Below are 17,853 nucleotides of genomic sequence, written 5' to 3'. Positions count from 1 at the left end.
GTATTCTGCATTTTCTATTTAACACCACAAGCATTTGCTCTTCCCTCACCCCAATATATAGATTTTTTTAAATGCCTTTAATGGTGCAATCATATTTTACTCATCTATTTTCTTAATATTTAACACCTAGGTTTCTAAAGGAACTAAACCACCTATAGTAAAAGTAAAATTGTTAAACTGAGATTAAAACTTCCTTATGGTACCCATATAATGGATGCATTTTGTCCTATAGTCTTTTCTGCAGACTATACTATATTCAAAATAACACCTTGGTCCAAAATTTGAAATAAAATGATCAGAGAGCTTGGGTTACAGCAATAGATTTACTTTAGTATCCTCACATAAGTACTCGGTTATGAAAAAATTTCTCATTATGTATACAAAAATAAAATACGTTCTGATTTGCATATATTAGCATATGCCACATGAGCCACAAGTGAACCTGCAACACCTCTGAACATTTTATGAGTCTCTTTCCTGAAAAGTTGGTTCAATTTTTCATGCCCCCTTTGCCTTTCACTAAATAAAACGAATTTAGAAACACTGAGAACACCTATCTTCAATTTAAATCAGCTGTGTATCTAACACCGCATAATACTCTTCTACATCATCTCTACACTTATTCCAGTAATAGAGAAAATCCCAAAAGACTGTACTTAGCAACTGCAACAGTCTTTACACATTACAGATTACTGGACAGCTAAATTTTGGTCCTCTATACTCCTAAATGCTTTCAGAGTCTACTGAGACACAAATATACATAATAACCAGTGCTAAACTTAAGCTCACACTTATAGCCTTATTTATACAACGCATATTTACTGAGTGCCTATAAAAGGCAAGGCACTAAGCTAGATAATAAAGAGTTGAAATATAAATCACATCCAGACTAACTCTAAATAGTTACAAATTAATAGAACAACTGAAACGTGCCCATAACTATCTACGATACACAGTGGAGAATGGAGTGGCCCTAAAGATATAAAGGTCCCTAAAAGAAGTCAGGATATGACCCTTTGGGAAGAAGGATGAAGGAAGACAATTTTATCTTAAGCATAAAAGCTTCTGTGTCTTTCACAAAGTAATACTTTATATAACAGGATGAGGAACTACAGCACCGGATTTGAAGCCTAATAAACTTGGGTTCAAATTCTGGATCTAACACTTACACCCAAAATCTCCATTTTTTCCTATTTTGTATTGTGAATACTATGGCCCTAAAAGGTTCTGAGAATTAAGTGAGAAACACTTAACTCGGTACACAGTGCATACTCAATAAAGGGCAACTGTAGTTATTATTGTTGTAATAATCATGAACATTGTTGCTATCAGGCTGAGGATTTTAAATAAATGGTTGGGATCCTTTATTTCAATAAACATACAGTCATGTACTTTAAGAGTCCGCATTATTTTATGAACCCTGAAGGAAGAAAAAGCTGCAAATTAAATGGCATAATGCTTTCTTATAACTTAAAATTTTTCTTCACAGTATCATCCTTCTGCCACCAAGAATGTAAGTATGAAGAATGTTCCGACACTGCTCCAGGACTGTCTTTCAAGCCACTGACAACCATCCTGCAAATTTTGATACTGGTGCCTGTTTGGTGTTCCTAGAGGATCTAAATGAAGATGTGAAAACAACAACTAAGAAAATATTTTAAATGGCAATTACTCAACACGAGAAGTTAAAACAATGTCCACACTGAGACTGAAATGACAGCAACAGAAACAGCAAGTCAGAGCCATGCCTGTACAATGACAACTAGATCAAAACTGCCACCTGGCCAAAAGCAATACTCAGATGCTATTAACTGTAAGACAGTTAATGTTATGTTATGAGGTGAAAAAAAAAATTACATCTTAGAAGAAATATGGCAGCTTTTTCTTTTGTCCTCTCTCAAAGTCCTTTCTGATGCTCCCCATCACTTGCCACCAGTATCTGTCATTCTACCCCCTCCTTTGTTCTCATTCTTTTAACTCTTTTTTTTTTTCTTTTCTCTTTCTGCATTTCTCATAGCTTCTCCTATATTCCTCAGTGTTGCTTTTGGAGAAACTTGATAAACTACCTAATGAAAATGAACTTTCCTTCTGTCTCAAAAAGAACCCAATTAGCATGGAATACATGATTTGTATCCTTGGTACTTTCAGGTGCTCCAGGGCTTGCTTACTTCTGAGTTCTCTAGTAAGTCAAGGGAAGATGCATTTGACAGTCCACATAGGTGAAATAATGCCCTAGACAATCTGGCTTCTGAGCAGATTCTATTTGCACCTCTGTAATCCTCATCCTGAGCCACCTAACATACCTATCCTAAAGTACACCAGTGGGAATAATATATATTAATATATACCAATATAATAAAATATATTTATATATATCTAAACATATTAAGACGTAATATATTTAGTTCCTAAGAAAACCAAAAAGTCAATAGGCTTCAAGGAACTTAAATCATCAAGCTATTTTCTTTTGCAATAAACCTCCATAGAAACCTATTGTAAAACAGTTGTTTATAAATGTTAATCTTATTTCAGTAACATAATCAGGGATAGAAGACAAATTCTGCCTTCTCTTTTTTGCTCTTACTAGGGCCGTATTAAACCAAACTTTCAGAATGCTAAGTGTCAAACAGCCTTTTCTTTAAAAGCCAAGTCTTGTTACAATAATTCAGAACAGGCTAACCATGAGCATCATAAAAGAAAAACACAAACTACACTGAACAGTGTCCATGAAACCTTTCAGGGAATTTCTACTTCTAGCTTGAAAACCAGAGAACCCCCCAAAATCTAAATCTAAAATCTCATTAGGAAACCCACGGGACAATTCGTGTTAGGTGAGACAGTCAATTTTCATCAAAACTGCCGTATGAATGAATGGAATTAAATCTGAGTAATCAAACACTTTCAGACTCAGATAATGAACCCATTATCTGCTATTATCTTGGCCTTTCATAGTATACCTCTGGTTTATGAGGTATTTAGAGTAAATACATGGAACAGAAAGAACAGTATAACTGGAAAGAGGAAGAAGAAAAAAGTGAAAAGATTATATACTGGTGAATATGACTGATTAAGAAGGAATTAACTGTGTTGTAAATGGCCAGTAACAGACAAGAAGTTGGTTGAGGGGGTTTAGCAACTGTGCAAAAAAAACACCTGGTTTGGACAGATTCTACCCCTCCCTTGCAAACTCAAACACACTGCACCTAAGTGAATAGAAGCTTAAGGATGAGGCAAGAATAACTGCTTGTCATATAAGCACAAATTTTGAGAGTGACTACCAAAATACTGAATACGAGATAGAAATATAACAATCTATCATTCACAGTCCACTTGGCAAGAAAGTACAAGGACGAGGAAAACCAAATCACTCAGCCAAATGAGGAAGAGAGGCTAGGAGGTGACAATCAGCTAGTCTGACTGTGAAGAAAAGGGGAAAGGCACAACCACAGAATGAAGGTCAAACAGGGAAAGACTGTGAATACAAGGCTAAGGAGTCAGACTGCTAGAAGTAATTCTATGTGCAGTGTAGAGTTCTATCTAAGCCGAAAGGCATGTTCGAAGAGGTATTTCAAGAAGACAAAAATTCCAGCAACACAGGACCAAGTAAGAGGCTAACTAGGGGGACAAAGGGTAAATGAAAACCACGGTAGTAACCTAACTGAGAGGAACACACACACACCGTGATTAAATAAAAAAAAAAAAAGAGATACGAGGGATGTCACAAATAAACAGAAGCCTAACTAGAAAAGTTAAGGTTTAAACCCTGAATAATGAAAACATCACTTACCAAAGGGTAACTCTAGTTATGGCCAAAACAAGGCAAGAAAGTGACAGTGGAGGGACATAAGGAAACAAATACTGGCATGCATCCAGGAAGATATAAAATTAAAGCTCAAGGAGAAAAGGAATAAATATGTAGATATTGAGGATCATATGAATTGGAGAGATGAATTGTGATATTAGACAGAGAAGACATTTGATTTATTCAAAATTTACCGGGTGCCCACTAGTGTATGTCAGGAATACTCCATGCTAGGAACTCAGGCTTAAAAGACACTAATCGTAATCTCTGTAAGATCTTAGAGAGTAATGGGAAAAAGAACAGGTGCTATAAAGAGTTTCATATGCCATTTAGCCTATCACTAAGTTTTATCCTAGATTTATTTCCATATGATAGCCAACAGAAATAGTGCATTAAAATTGAGTTTAAAAAAATGTACACCAAGCACAGAGAGCCAATAATTGAACAGACAGGCATGTATGTTCCTTCTTACACTAGAAACTGGAGGGACTTAACAGCTATGAACCCATTATCTGCTATTATCTTGGCCTTTCATAGTATACCTTTGGTTTATGAAGCCTTGACTTGATAATACCCTTTTATTGATGTATTTTGTCATTTCTTAGAGAAATGACCTCAAAGCTAGAAAGAAAACCAAGGTAATAATAATACTTAGAAATTCCTGTGTACGTGAGGTTCCCTGATTCTTCTGAAAAACTGCAACCACTGACTGAACACAGAATGTCACTAGTGTATCAAAAGAGATGCAGTGGTACCTCAGCCATAAATGAAAACCTTATAAAATTACGGTATATCATGAATTACAAAAGAATCTATCACATTACAAAACACACACACACCTCACCTCTCTTTCAGCTCAAGCATCCCTTCTTCGGGGAAGTCTTCCCAAACCGTCCTGGCTAGAAGTCCCCCTCTTATATGCTTACATACTCCTACTTTGTATCACATACTCCTACTTTGTAGCACTTACCACACCTATGTTTTTACATTTATCTTTCCAATCTGTCCCCACAAGAATGTAAATTCCACGAGAAGAGCTGTATCTGTTTTCACTCATCACTGTAAGCCTAGTGATACATATGCTCAATAAATATTTGTTTAATGAAAGAAAGGGTTTGTGATATTAGCTCTGGTGGTGGGGTTAGGTGTACTTTTCACTTTCTGCTTCATCTAATTCTATATTTTTTAAAATAAACATATTTCTTGAAGAGTCAGAGGAAAAACAGGTTTCAAAATTAAAGTGCAGCTATACCTCAGCCATATTATGAACCCTTATTAAAGAGAGGATTTACATTATCATGAGTCATTCCTGCTTCAAAACAATTCTCTCTAATATACTTGGGCTTATACAAATTTGGAGGTTGAAACTAAGAAAAATCAAATCAGAAACTAGGTACAAATACTTCCATAACTATAGTACTCTAGGTTAATCAACAGAAATACAGAAATGATTATCATAAAGTACACCTACTTCTTTAAGTACATGTGCATTAACTGACTCAGCAGCTACAACAGCCATGAATCATTAAACACTTATTGGGCACCTACTATCTAGCAGACATTGTAGGACACGCAGGGGTTTATCAGCACTAGCCAAGGGTGAAGGAATAAATGAGAAGGCCTTTTTCTAAGTCCCATACAAAGGTACTATATGAGTGAACAGTGGGAATAGCAAAAATGCAAACGGGACAGAATCTCCCTTCACAGAATAACGTAGCACGACAGACACCAAACTATACCCCTATATGTAAGTACAATGAGATACACTCAAGTTATTAGAGGAACACAGAGAGACAGAGAAAGGGCATGTAATCCAGGTATCTAGCACTTTTCATAGTGTGTCCTATTACTACAAATGAGCTGTTGCTCCTCAAAACAATGAAATAAAACTCCAGAAGCATTATTCCTGCTCCCAATAAATATTAGTAAGAATTCATTCTTCAAAAGCATTTATCTTCCTATACTGGAATGTCTTTTGAACCTCAGATATTACAAATGCCATTTTCTGCTTATACCACTTTTCTTAATCCCTGGCCACTAATTTTTAGCTCTATCGTTATTTAAGTCTGAGCTTTAGCTCTCATCCCAGATACCTTCCCTGATCGCCCCATAATCCTATATAAAGTAGAGTTTCCCTAATCTCTAATCCAATACTATGTTCATTTTCTTCACTGTATTAACTGATTCATAATAATTTGTTCATTTACTTCTGTCTCTCGCACTAGAATATAATCTTTAAAAAACAGTACCACATACATTACAATAACTTGTCAAATTCATTCAAGTCATTCATCCAAAAGAATATTTATTAAGATAGCATTTTAGGAGCTGGGAATATAGAAGTGAATAAAAGGGACCAAAACACTTGTCTTCATTTAGCTTATATTCCAGCAGAAGGAGGCCAACGAGATATAGTAAATGATATGTTTGTTAGGTGAAAAGTGCTAAAGAGAAAAATTAAAACAGGGGAAGGTGGACAAGAAGTCCTGGAAGAGAGGTGTAATTTTAAACAGGGTGGCTGGGCTGGGTCTCACCAAGAAGGTGCCAACTGAGTTAAAATGTTAAGGAAATAAAAGAGTGAGCCAACAGGCATATATCTAAGGGAAAACCATTACAGGTAAAGGCAACAGGCAATGCAAAGATCCTAAGGTAGGAGCATGTCTGGCATGCTTCTGGCATGAAGAGCATATACTGGCTAGAAGACCAGTATAGCCTGAGAATACAGTGTACAAGGGGGAAAAGCTAAGGAGTGGGGTCAAAGAGATACCAGAGAGCCAGAATGGCCATGCTGGATATAAAGGCTTTAGCTTTTACAGTACTCTAAGGAAACTGTGAACTCAGTGGAGAGCTCTGAGCACAGACATGATAGTTCTCGACTTACACTATTAAAGAATTATCCTGGGCCGAGGTGGGCAAATTACCTGAGGTCAGGAGTTCAAGACCAGCCTGGCGAACATGGTGAAACCCCGTCTCTACGAAAAATACAAAAATTAGCTGGGTGCGGTGGCACGTGCCTGTAATTCCAGCTACTTGGGAGGCTGAGGAAGGAGAATTGCTTGAGCCCGGGAGGCAGAGGTTGCAGTGAGCCGAGATCATACCACTGCACTCTAGCCTGGCCAACAGAGCTAGACTTCATCTCAAAAAAAAAAAAAAAAAAAAAAGTTATCCTGGGCCAGGCGTGGTGGCTCATGCCTGTAATCCCAGTACTTTGGAAGGCCAAGGCAAGAGAATCACTTGAGCTCAGCAGTTCAAGCCTAGCCTGGGCAACATAGTTTTTAAAACTCCATCTCTACAAAAAAAAAATTCTTTTTAATTAAAAAATTAGCCAGGTGCAGTGGCACATGACTGTGATCCCACCTACTTAGGAGGCTGAGGTGGGAGGATCACTTGGGCCCAAGAGGTCAAGGTAGCAGTGAGCCAAGATCATGCCACTGCACTCCACCCTGGGTGACAGCACAAGACTCCGTCTCAAAATAAATAAATAAATAAATCCTGGCTGGTATGTTGAGAATAAGCAGGAGGAGGGGTAGACAGCAATGATAAAAGCAGGGAGACCAGTTCAGAGATGCAGTAATCTAAGGGAGGGGAGAAGATGACGATGGCTTACAACCAGGGTGGTAGCACTGGGGTGGTGAGCAGCAGACATATGAAACAGAGTAAGCTTCCTGATGAAGGAGATCATGGGGTGTATGAGAACAAAGGCGTTAACAATGATTCCAAGGTATCAGCCTGGACAACTGGAAGAATGGGGTTTGACATCAACTGATTTGGCAAATGCAGATAAGAAAGCTAAAGGAAGATTCAGGGTTAAGTTTTATACACATTAACCATATGAATAAAATGTTGCTAAGCTTCACAAAGCTTCTATTTCAAATGAATCCATGTTGAATCAACAACCCAAAGGTCCTGTTCTTACCTAAGGTTATGGAAGTACTACATCCTGACCAACTTTCATAATAAACACACACACAAACTGACTTCAATACCCACCCCGAGACACACATACATACAGACAAACATACAGAAAGACACACACACACACACACACACACACAGAGAGCTCATAGCTAGATTTCTAAAGTGAATTCACAGAAACAACTCTTTCACTTTGTGCTCCAACATCTCTATGACTGCTGCAATCTGAAATAAAAAGGCAAGCAAACCAATCCCCCACATTTTCCTCAACACTATTGGCCAAAACAAAATCTCCTGAGCACATCATCCCATGAAAATAAATGCCCATAATGGGTCACAACCCATTGTATTCTAATTCAAACCTGTAAAAAATAATTGGACATGGGGTTTTTAAATCAACAAATTCCTTAGAACCATTCCTCAAAATTCAGATTCACTAAGCTTGGCAGAAGGGCCTTACCGCCCCCATTTTTAACAAGAATCTCGGACCATGCAGGAGGCTTGGGAACCAAGGTGCTCAGGATCCCCTGCAATGGAAGAAAGACACTTGCATACTTACAACCTAAGGGTAACTTTTGGGGGCAGGGGGGATGTGGGGGTAAAGCTTTAAAAATCTCTTACCCTTGTGGTTCTAATTATCAATAGTAGTCACCAAGCGTCAGCAAGTAGACAACCACCACCACCACTGTCAAACCATCCCTAGATCCAGGTATACAACTGCTATAAAACTTGTAAGCCACATTCACAACTGCACGCAGAGAGGAGAAGGAAACCAAAAGCATGTCTGCTCACAGCTCTTCTAGATTCAGAAATCCTATTCTTTATAAGAACATCTACAAGAAAGACAGGATACAATTACATGGGCGCCAAAATTATTTTCACAGAGAAACATTTAAATCACCACTTTCCTCAACTGTGGCTCCCGATTTCCAAAGACATAAGAAGTTCTCACGGCAGATTTCAAAGCCCTTCAGGAGCTGAACTCATGATTCCCAACACTTCTCACTGCATAATCTCCTTGCCTATTCTGTGCCCACAGAATTCTCTACTTTATTATCTCCCACAGCCAGACTTTTGTTTCCCAGTTTTTAATCACTCTTTAAGCTTCACCTGCTCCTCTAAGTCCCCTAATTAAACAGAGCCTGATCTAAATGTATCACTCACCCCCACAGAGCCTGCAAGATTTCCTACATTGCTACCAGATGTGTTTGAGTATGCTTGTACAGGCGTGTAGGCACAGGAACAGACACAGAGCTGGTCAATCTTTGTAGTGATTCCTTTAAATTATAAAATCAGCAAGTGCAGATACCAAATCATGACTGTAAAATGTGTCTCTGGAGCACAAAGAGCTAACCTGTGTACACGACATATATTACAGTGCATTATGAAGATGTTCTCCAGAGAGCTCATGTGCACCCAGAGTTCAAGTTCCCTGCTTAGTAGAAAAGGGAATAAACATGACTCTGGGTAACTTTTCAGCTCTAGTGTCATCATTCACTTAATTTACACTTTCATCTCCAAAGAATGAGAAATGGTCAATGAGTAAAGTAGACAGAAGATGTGACTAAGAAGAAAACAGAAGAAGACTGGCTTTTAAATATTTTTGCAGAACCCCCTCTTCCTGGGAACACACAAACCAGAATAACTAGAACTCAAGTTGTACAGCCTACCAGATAGGATACTAGGCAGATCCTAACACATCATGAAAACAAACCTGAACAAAACAAAACTTGCCTTGAAAGCACCAGCCATATTCTGAGATCATAGTTAAATTTGAAAGATGTAAGCCTCCTCCCAAGACTCCAGTTGCTATGCTCAGAGAAAAAGTGGGAATGGGACACTGGTTTTTTTCTATTATTTTTGGTATAACAAAACAACATATATGGATATCAAAAGAAAAAAAACCCTGCTAAAATCTTAACAGGTCAAATCACTTTCAAACTTCTATATTGTACCAGTCTATAAATTACATATATGCTATAGGAAGAGATGCGGGGGGGTCCCAAAAAATTCGAGAGCAAAACCTAGTTACAAAATGTATGTTAATAACTAGCTTCCAAAAGTGAATTACAATTATAGTATTGCACACACAGAACTGACTTAATAAAGAACTCTTTCTTGCAAAATATCATCTCAACCAAGTTAGGATACAGTAAAAGGAGGAAGAAAAGTCACTGAAAACACCACTCTACTAGAATTGGGCCAAAAACTTCCCCCCTAGCTGCCCAAGGCAAAAAAAAAAAAAAAAAATCAAAACTAAATAAAGAGCCCAGCCAGGCACAGTGGCTCACACCTGTAATCCCAGCACGTTGGGAGGCCATGGCGGGCAGATGACTTGAGGTCAGAAGTTCGAGACCAGCCTGGCCAACAAGGTGAAACTCCATCTCTACTAAAAATTCAAAAAATTAGCTGGACGTGGTGGTGGGTGCCTGTAATCCCAGCTACTCGGGAGGCTGAGGCAGGAGAATCGCTTGAAGCCGGGAGGCAGAATTGCAGTGAGTTAAGATCGCGTCACTGAACCCCAGCCTGGGCGACAGAGAGAGACACTCTCAAATAAATAGCCCAGAACTAGCTGATTATTTATGAAAAACCTAAGAACTCTGTAATTACCCCATCTTTCCAGGTTAGAAAACAACAAAGGCTGTTAGAATATTAAGGTGGCCTATGAGATTAGTCCTAACAACAATCTAGTTTTTAACAATTCTTCCAAAAGAGTTCTAAATCTTTACCTCCCATTTAGTAAACAAACTTCTCAGATTCAGAGTTCTGGTTAGAGGTAAAGGGTATGTGACAACACCAATGAACTGCAAATTCCTATGACTATTATTCTATTAACTTCAGAAGTGGAAAAACAAGGTATGTTAGGAGTTCAAGACCAGCCTGGCGAACATGGTGAAACCCCGTCTCTACTAAAAACACAAAAATTAGCAGGGCATGGTGGTGGGTGCCTGTAATCCCAGCTACTTGGGAGGCCGAGGCAGGAGAATTGCTTCAACCCGGGAGGCGGAGGTTGCAGTGAGCCAAGATTGCGCCACTGGACTCCAGACTGGGCGACAGAGCTAGACCCCAGTGGTGGGGGGATGCCATGGGTCAGCTTCCAAGGGTCCTTCATCATCTGTTTTGATGGGAAAGCACCCTATATTGCACCCCAGCTTCCTTGGGCCTTTTCTTTTCTCTAGAATATGCTTTTCTCTAGAATATCCAGGTATTCTTTTCTCTAGAATATCCAGACTGGTGGAGATAAGAATCATTCCTCAGGCTACTAGTATCCCTTATAAAAGGGAATCTTACTCAATGTCTTTGACCTTATGAGTAGACTGGCAAACCATAGGCTATAAGCTGCTTGTAACATTTGAAGAAATAAACTATTTGCCTTCTTTGTGGTTAGTGTACAGAGAGACAGAGAGAGACAGACAGGCAGACAGATACAAGGAATATAGATCGTCTAGAAATAAAAATAGGGAAGACTGATAAACCAAGAGAATAGACACCTGTATCCTCAAGCATACTCAAGTCAGCTCTGAAATTCACCCAGATGTGTGGCTCATTGCCTAGACCAACATATACATCTGGTAATAATAAACACTGATATGTCATAAACAAAAAGAGTTTTCTTAACTCTACAAAGTACTAGTAATATTAAAATTTACATAAAGACAAAGAATATACATGAAATAGATTTTTTTAGATGGTATTTCAACTTAAGTAACTGTATTAAGAAATGAAAAACTGGTATTTTACTGCCTAGTTTCCAAAACACTAAAATCTTCAATTTGACCAAGTTACAAATCTGTTTTCAGTAGAGGGAGAAAACACACTGCCTCCGTTCAATGCAAAGGACAAAAAAGATCATCACTGCAAATCATAATGTTTGGGTTCATGATGAAAACAGGAAACAGACAGGCTGCCCAGGTATAATTATGGTTGTAGTCTAATGTGCCTTCAGGTTCAGCCAAGAATTAAAACCCAGTGAAGAGGGTAAGCAGAATTTACTTGCCTCTACTTTGCTGCAGAATGCAACTTTTAATAATACTCCCAGCAACATGTTACATAACCAACAGTAAACAACAATCTGATTCAAACCTCATTAGTAACAACTTTCTGCCACTGTCTCCCACTGAAATTAATAGCTGACTTTGCCAGAGGGAAAAGAAATGCAACACATTATCAATCTACCCATTTCTGTGGCGCCTACCACAGTGAACCAGACACGCAGATAATACTACCAGATCTGTACAGAACCTGCGAAAATATTTTATTCTTTTTTTCCAGTTTGCTGCTCTCTTTCTCCTTTTAACTAGACCATATCATGTGGATGCCTTTAAAACCTGAGAGTAAAGTCAGTTGAGAAGGTTCATCTAACTTTTCTTGCTTATTTCAGCTATGATCTGAAAGGAATGGAAGCACAAAATGATGAATGAGGTATTTTTAACAAAGATACATGGGTAAATTAACAGCAGTAATGTAAAAAAGACTGAGGGAGCAGCAATGTGGAGAGGGAAGGAAAGGAAGATGTATAGGAACAATCACACAAATAATCATCAAAATTAAACTTTATAAATCTAAACATAGTATCTACAACCTTTATGAAGGTTAAGTTTTGTTAAATTGTCTCTTCTAAGTTTTGCATTTTTACAATTTTCACTGTAGAGAAAAAAAATTAATAGTTACCAAAGGAATAAAAGACTAAAATAATTTGTTATACATCTGCAAATAGCTCCTTAAATTTGGAACACTAATTTCATAATGATATTTGGATCAATAAATGTGAAACTGTCACACTGAGTGTAGGTACTGTTTTCCCCACAACGGACACTACTGCATTGGCATCTAGCAGAAATTGTAAGCTATTTGGAATGTTACTAAACCTACTGGGACTAAGGTTTTCAATCTTTTGTCTTTCAAATTAAAATTAAAAACTAATTCACTCTGGGCAATTCAGGTACTCTAAGGAAATTCAAGTACTCTAGTTTTAAATATGAATTTTCAAAAACGCAACCCAAGTACCCTTTCCTCTCAACTTCTGTGAGGCCAAGCCACGACCTCCACCTATTCAATTTTGCTGCTAGATAAGAACCCTTTTGGTAGTGCTAGGCAACAGGCATGATGTGACAAACCTAGACATCAAAACTTTTCCACAGAAAGATAAGGTAAACAAGATATACTTAGCGCCACACCCATTTAAATGCACAAGCAGCCAAAATTGCTCCCTCCCCCCCGTAACACTCTCCGTCCACCCCTGCCAAAGCTCCAGCTGGTCAGGAAACATTGTCTTTACAATCAAGATAAACATCTGGCTCAGGGTGTTCAGCCATTCCTCACCTACAGGCTTGCCTAAGCTCCATTCTCCAATGCCATCACCACCAGAATCGGAACATTCTGTTAGGAAGCCGGCAAACGTCCAAATACCCCAAGTATCCTCGCCCGAGTTCTGCAACCAAAAATCTGTTTTGGCTACTGAGCATGCTCAGACTTAAGACGGGCGCGCCACATGGGAGTTTTCAAAGCTTAGGCTCCAAACTCCACGTAGTAACAGCAGCTGAAAGGGGGAGAGGGGAAAAGGGGAGGGGAAGAGACTGGAATATTAATTTGAGCCCTGATATTGAAGTATAGGACCCGGCCAGCGGCTGAATATGGTGAAGGCAAAAAGACGCTGCTTTGGCATTCTCTTTGCAGCACAGAGAAGTTTACATGAAGTAGAAGAAATCCTTGCAGTGGTGAAAACTGATATGGCAAGTGGCAGAAACCAGGTCTAACTACCAGCTGATTGCAGTAGCCGGTCACAACTGCCCAGAGTGTAATTCCCACCGATAAGCGCGGATCCTTATCTTTGAAACACAAAGCGACAGCGGCACGGATTCATCAAGCCACTGGACAGTTTCGCAGTGCAGCAGCCCAGGCTGCCCGGCCGAGCACCGCAGTCCTATCACGGGTGTGTATCCAGGGTGGTACATCCGATGAGTTAGGAAAGCAAACCGCTCCCCAGGACAGCGCGGGGTCAGGGGGTCCCCTCCAGGGCGTCCCAGACGCCTCCCTCCAAAATCTGGGCGGTAACGGCGGGGCTGGGACGAGGGCCAGCCCCGGCCCCGCCTCAGGACGCCCCGGGCAGCCGGTGAGGCCTCCGCAGCCGCTGGGCCGCACCGTGTCCGCCAGCCGGGACCCCGGCAGGCCAGGACTCGGCCTACCTCCCGCCCGACAGGCCCCGGGTCGTTTCCGCTCCGTCCGCGGCCGAACGCCCCCGCCTCGGCCCGAGTCCGCCGGGGCAGAGCCTGCAGCCCCCGGTTCCCCTCGCCCGCGCGCGCCGGGGACCCTCACTCACTCCCGAGCCGGCTGGGCGCGCTCTCCCGACGCCGTCGCTGCGCTTCCCCTCACTGCAACTTTATTAGCAGCTCGGCCGCGGGACACGCGCACGGCGCCCGCTCGCCCAGGACCCGGATGAGGGAGGGAGGGAGAGGGAGCCCGGGAGGACGCCCGCTGGGGTCGGCGCATGCGCGCCAGAGGCCGAGTGACCGTTGCGGGACCGAGGGAGGGGTGTCTTGCCCGGGCGGCTGAAAGAAGCCTCCGCGCCGGGCTCTGCGCCGGCCAACGCCGACTTCCGATCAGCTGGAGGCCTTCGCGTCGATGGCCAGGCCTGGGAATGGGAATCAGATAGCTCCCACCACCACCACAGTAGGCGCTAGAAGCTTCCACTAACCAAATCAGTATACATTGTAATAAAATTAACTAATTGTCCTTGACACAGACAACTGGAGGTTTTCTGTCACATACAAAGTGTAAACAAAAACATCTTCAGATACGACTTAGCTACTTTTATTGATTTGTAATACAAATCTGAATGAAGAGTCTTCTGTCTGTGCAAAGTAGCTTCAAAACGTGTTTCTGAGCATCTTACAGCTTCTTACTAGATGCAGCACTAAAACCCCTCCCACGGGGCAATCCTGGAACCCTTGAGGGCCTGTGGAAATGGAGCGAGTGCCCACCCTGGAGTTCCAGGAGTGGGACTGTCCATACACTGGATCGCAACCCCAGTTGTTCAAGACACATAGCCTCTCCACCTCCTTGTGGGGAGGGAGATCCCGTGGGGACCCAGCCCCTGGACAGGCGGGGCCACTGAGGTGCAGAGACGCCATCCATAGGCTTATATACAACACCCCATCTCCTGGACTCTCTTTTCTAAGTAATTGGAGCTCTTCTCGATGCTTTTTCCTCCAAATTTCCAAAACCGTCAGTATTTCCCAGAATATAATATTGGTACCACATAGGGTACCCGATTTGAAGAGTACTAGTAAGAAAAAGCTTTTGAATAATTTTGTTTTTATTTTAAAAGGTCAGTACTGGCTCTCCAATGTGCTATTATAGGTTTTCTTTTTAAAATAAGTAAAAATCAAAATCGGGGTCATTTTGGAATGCTCTTTCACACCCTAATCCAATCCATCAGAAATTCTACTGACTCTTTCTTCAAAATTTATCCTAAATCTGACCATTCCTCACACCTCAATTGCCACCTCCATGGCCTGAGCCAGGGTCATCTCATCTGACACACAAATGGCGCAGCCACTATTTTGCTCCAGGCTCTAGAAGTTTATTTCTGTGGAGAAGAAACTAAATAAATGTTCCAGAAGTCTCTGCATTAGGGGTGGCCATCTCAAATGGTGACAGAGGCCTAGTAAAGGAGTGAAGGGGAAGTGGGGGAAGAGACCAGAGAGTGAGTGTCTAGTTCCAGAGACCAAAGGGGTCACTGCTATTTCATTCCAGCCAACTGTTACCATAGGGAAATGTGGGAATAAGGACCCAGTGTTGGCAGATATTCTGATTTTTCAAGCAAAGCTGGAAATTTAGATTTTTATGTGAAAATCTCAATTATATCTGTTTAGCAACTTCTTTCTATTTTTCTCTCTCTTTGCCTGTCTCCTTCCCGCCCCCCACCCGCTCCCTTCCTCTCACCCTGTTAGACATTCTGGAGGCCAACTACATGCAAGCCAAACAAAACAAATCCATGGTCCCGATTTAGCCTACTGGCCACCAGTTTGCAATTTCAGGTCTCCATCTTAAACTTCTTTACTACATCATAAACTTTGAGAAAGTAAAGTCTGTGTACTTTAACTCTTTGTCACACTCACTGATTATTTGTTGTTAATTCAGAAGTTTCCAGCCCTTGGAAGGCAAATATTTCTGGAGCCTGCATGGGTTTACAACTCCCAGAAGTGCATATAATCCTGCCTTGGAGGATACGTTTTTTTTTTTTTTTTTCCAGAACTGATGTTTGCAGAGTGCTTTGTTGAACATTATAGGACATAACAATTTGGTTTAAATATTTTGTATAGTGGAGATACTCCTCACTTCAAACAGCCAATAAAATCCTTCCCGAGACAAATTATTTGCTGTTTTGCAGTCACTGTACATATGTCAGAAGATTTTGTGATTACAAGATTCCTTTTCATAATCACATATGTAATCTCATAGCCAACAGTTTTGCTTCCTAAGTTATGTGTCCACGTACTGATCAAATCAGCCAGAGACTCCAGCCTCTCCAACTTGCTATTTGAGCTCAGTTTAGGTCTAAAGTTGGAAGAGATAACATAGAAGAGAGGAATGGAGATTTTAGTACCACACCAGCAGCCTTCCGAAGGTCTAAGAAATTACCTAGACCTCAAAGGCTATGGAAAATCAGAGGGATCACTAAATATCTATACAGTCAAAAACACTATGAAACAGCAAATGAACAGGCATCCCAGAACCATAAGAATGAAGTAAGGAAGTCCCTGTTTTTGGCAATCAAATGGGATCTAAGAACAAATGTAGAACAGGATGATCTGAACAGATAGACATAGTCAGTGGGGCATCAAAATAGACAAACTGCTTTTTTCATTTAGCCATTCACCTGATCAAGAAGACCAGATAAAAGCAACTCCAATACTCAATTTTACTTTACTTGTAGAGAAATCTATTTCTGGACAATTTAGTCCTATAATTCTCAACCAGGGGTGACTGCACCCCCAGGAAACATTTGGCAATGTTTGAAGATGTTCTCGGTTGTCACAACTAGGAGGGCGGTGCTACTAGCATCTAGGCGTTGCAGGTCAGAGACACTGCTGAACATGCTACAATGCACAGAACAGCCTCCTTCTACCAAAAATTAGTCAACCCAAAATATCAGTTGTGCTGTGGTTGAGAAACCCTGATTTAAATCCCAAATAGTTTTTCTTGGGTTGGGTTGATGTTTACAGAAGAAATGATCCTTTCCTTTGAATTTTTTCAATAATCATTTATATTATCAATTTCATGTAGAGAATTAGCCTAAATGTTTAGCCCATGACCTACTCCCACCTTGAGTTTTTCAGGTCTAAGAAGGAGGCAACTTTTGGGAAAGGTGAGACAATATATGGAAGATGAAGAACTGGAATAATTTAGAAACATTTCTGTATTTTTTAATTTTAAAATGTCTGGTAATTGAGGCAAATTGTTTTTGGTTTGAAAATCATTAATAAATATCTTAATTTTGTAGTTTGCTGTAGCTCAGAAGGCTCTGCCTACATGACTACTGCATACCCTACTGGGAGAATTGGAAGAATGTGATGATGGTAGGAGTCACCCAGCACAGAAGCATGAGTGAATGACATCCCAGAGATCTGCAAAGGATCCTGGTAGCCACTTCAAAGACTTTTTCTCCCTTCCTCAGACAATCATGGCACCTGGACATCAGAGGAAGAAATGGCAAAGTTTGTATGACTCCTCCAGCAGAGTCCTTGGAAACAATAAAGCTTCCTTTCCAAATTCTGAGAATTCTGTGTTATTCTTTAATTGGCAGACTGCCCACTGCACCCAATTCTTAATATAGGAAACAGTGCAGAAGCCAGAACTCAACTGAGGAGTTCTGGGATGAGTGAGGTTCCAAGGATGTGCAGAGGCACACCCCACAATCCAGTAAGAAAAAGTTCATCATGTTTGTCAGAAGAGATTTCATGTCAGTCTTTAACAGAATGAGCGAACCTTCCATGCTGACCAGAGAATATGCAAAAGTAATTTTATCCAATATTTGAAAGGAGTTTTTTCCAGTAAAATTTTTGTGTTCTGGTGTGAAATGCTTCTCTTATAATCCACAGACCCTTTATTTTCATAGCTCAGAAGTTGAGATC

The 17,853-nt window shown here is 40.5% G+C and overlaps 1 protein-coding gene and 1 long non-coding RNA gene across 6 annotated transcripts in view; one reads left to right on the top strand and one right to left on the bottom strand.

The window, feature by feature from the left end:
- The window catches only part of SMAD5 (SMAD family member 5), a 50,107-nt gene extending 35,751 nt beyond the window's left edge, over nucleotides 1–14,356 (bottom strand). For 2 of the 5 annotated variants that reach the window (XM_004042548.5, XM_055389537.2), the window contains exon 1: nucleotides 14,037–14,154. The gene's annotated coding sequence lies outside the window, so the exon portion shown is untranslated. Of the gene's footprint in view, nucleotides 1–13,039; nucleotides 13,857–14,036 lie in introns of those variants that run through there. The other 3 variants (XM_004042549.5, XM_055389538.2, XM_019028232.4) reach the window with 3 other exon arrangements.
- Nucleotides 14,226–17,500, top strand: LOC134758589 (uncharacterized). The gene is made up of 2 exons (XR_010133940.1): nucleotides 14,226–14,386; nucleotides 17,223–17,500. It is a non-coding gene; the product is annotated as an uncharacterized lncRNA (long non-coding RNA).
- The last annotated feature ends 353 nt before the right edge of the window (nucleotides 17,501–17,853 follow it).

Source organism: Gorilla gorilla, chromosome 4 (assembly GCF_029281585.2).
Source record: "Gorilla gorilla gorilla isolate KB3781 chromosome 4, NHGRI_mGorGor1-v2.1_pri, whole genome shotgun sequence".
Lineage (NCBI taxonomy): Eukaryota > Metazoa > Chordata > Mammalia > Primates > Hominidae > Gorilla > Gorilla gorilla.
The sequence above is the reverse complement of the archived record's forward strand: the minus strand, read 5'-3'. Positions and strand labels throughout refer to the sequence as shown.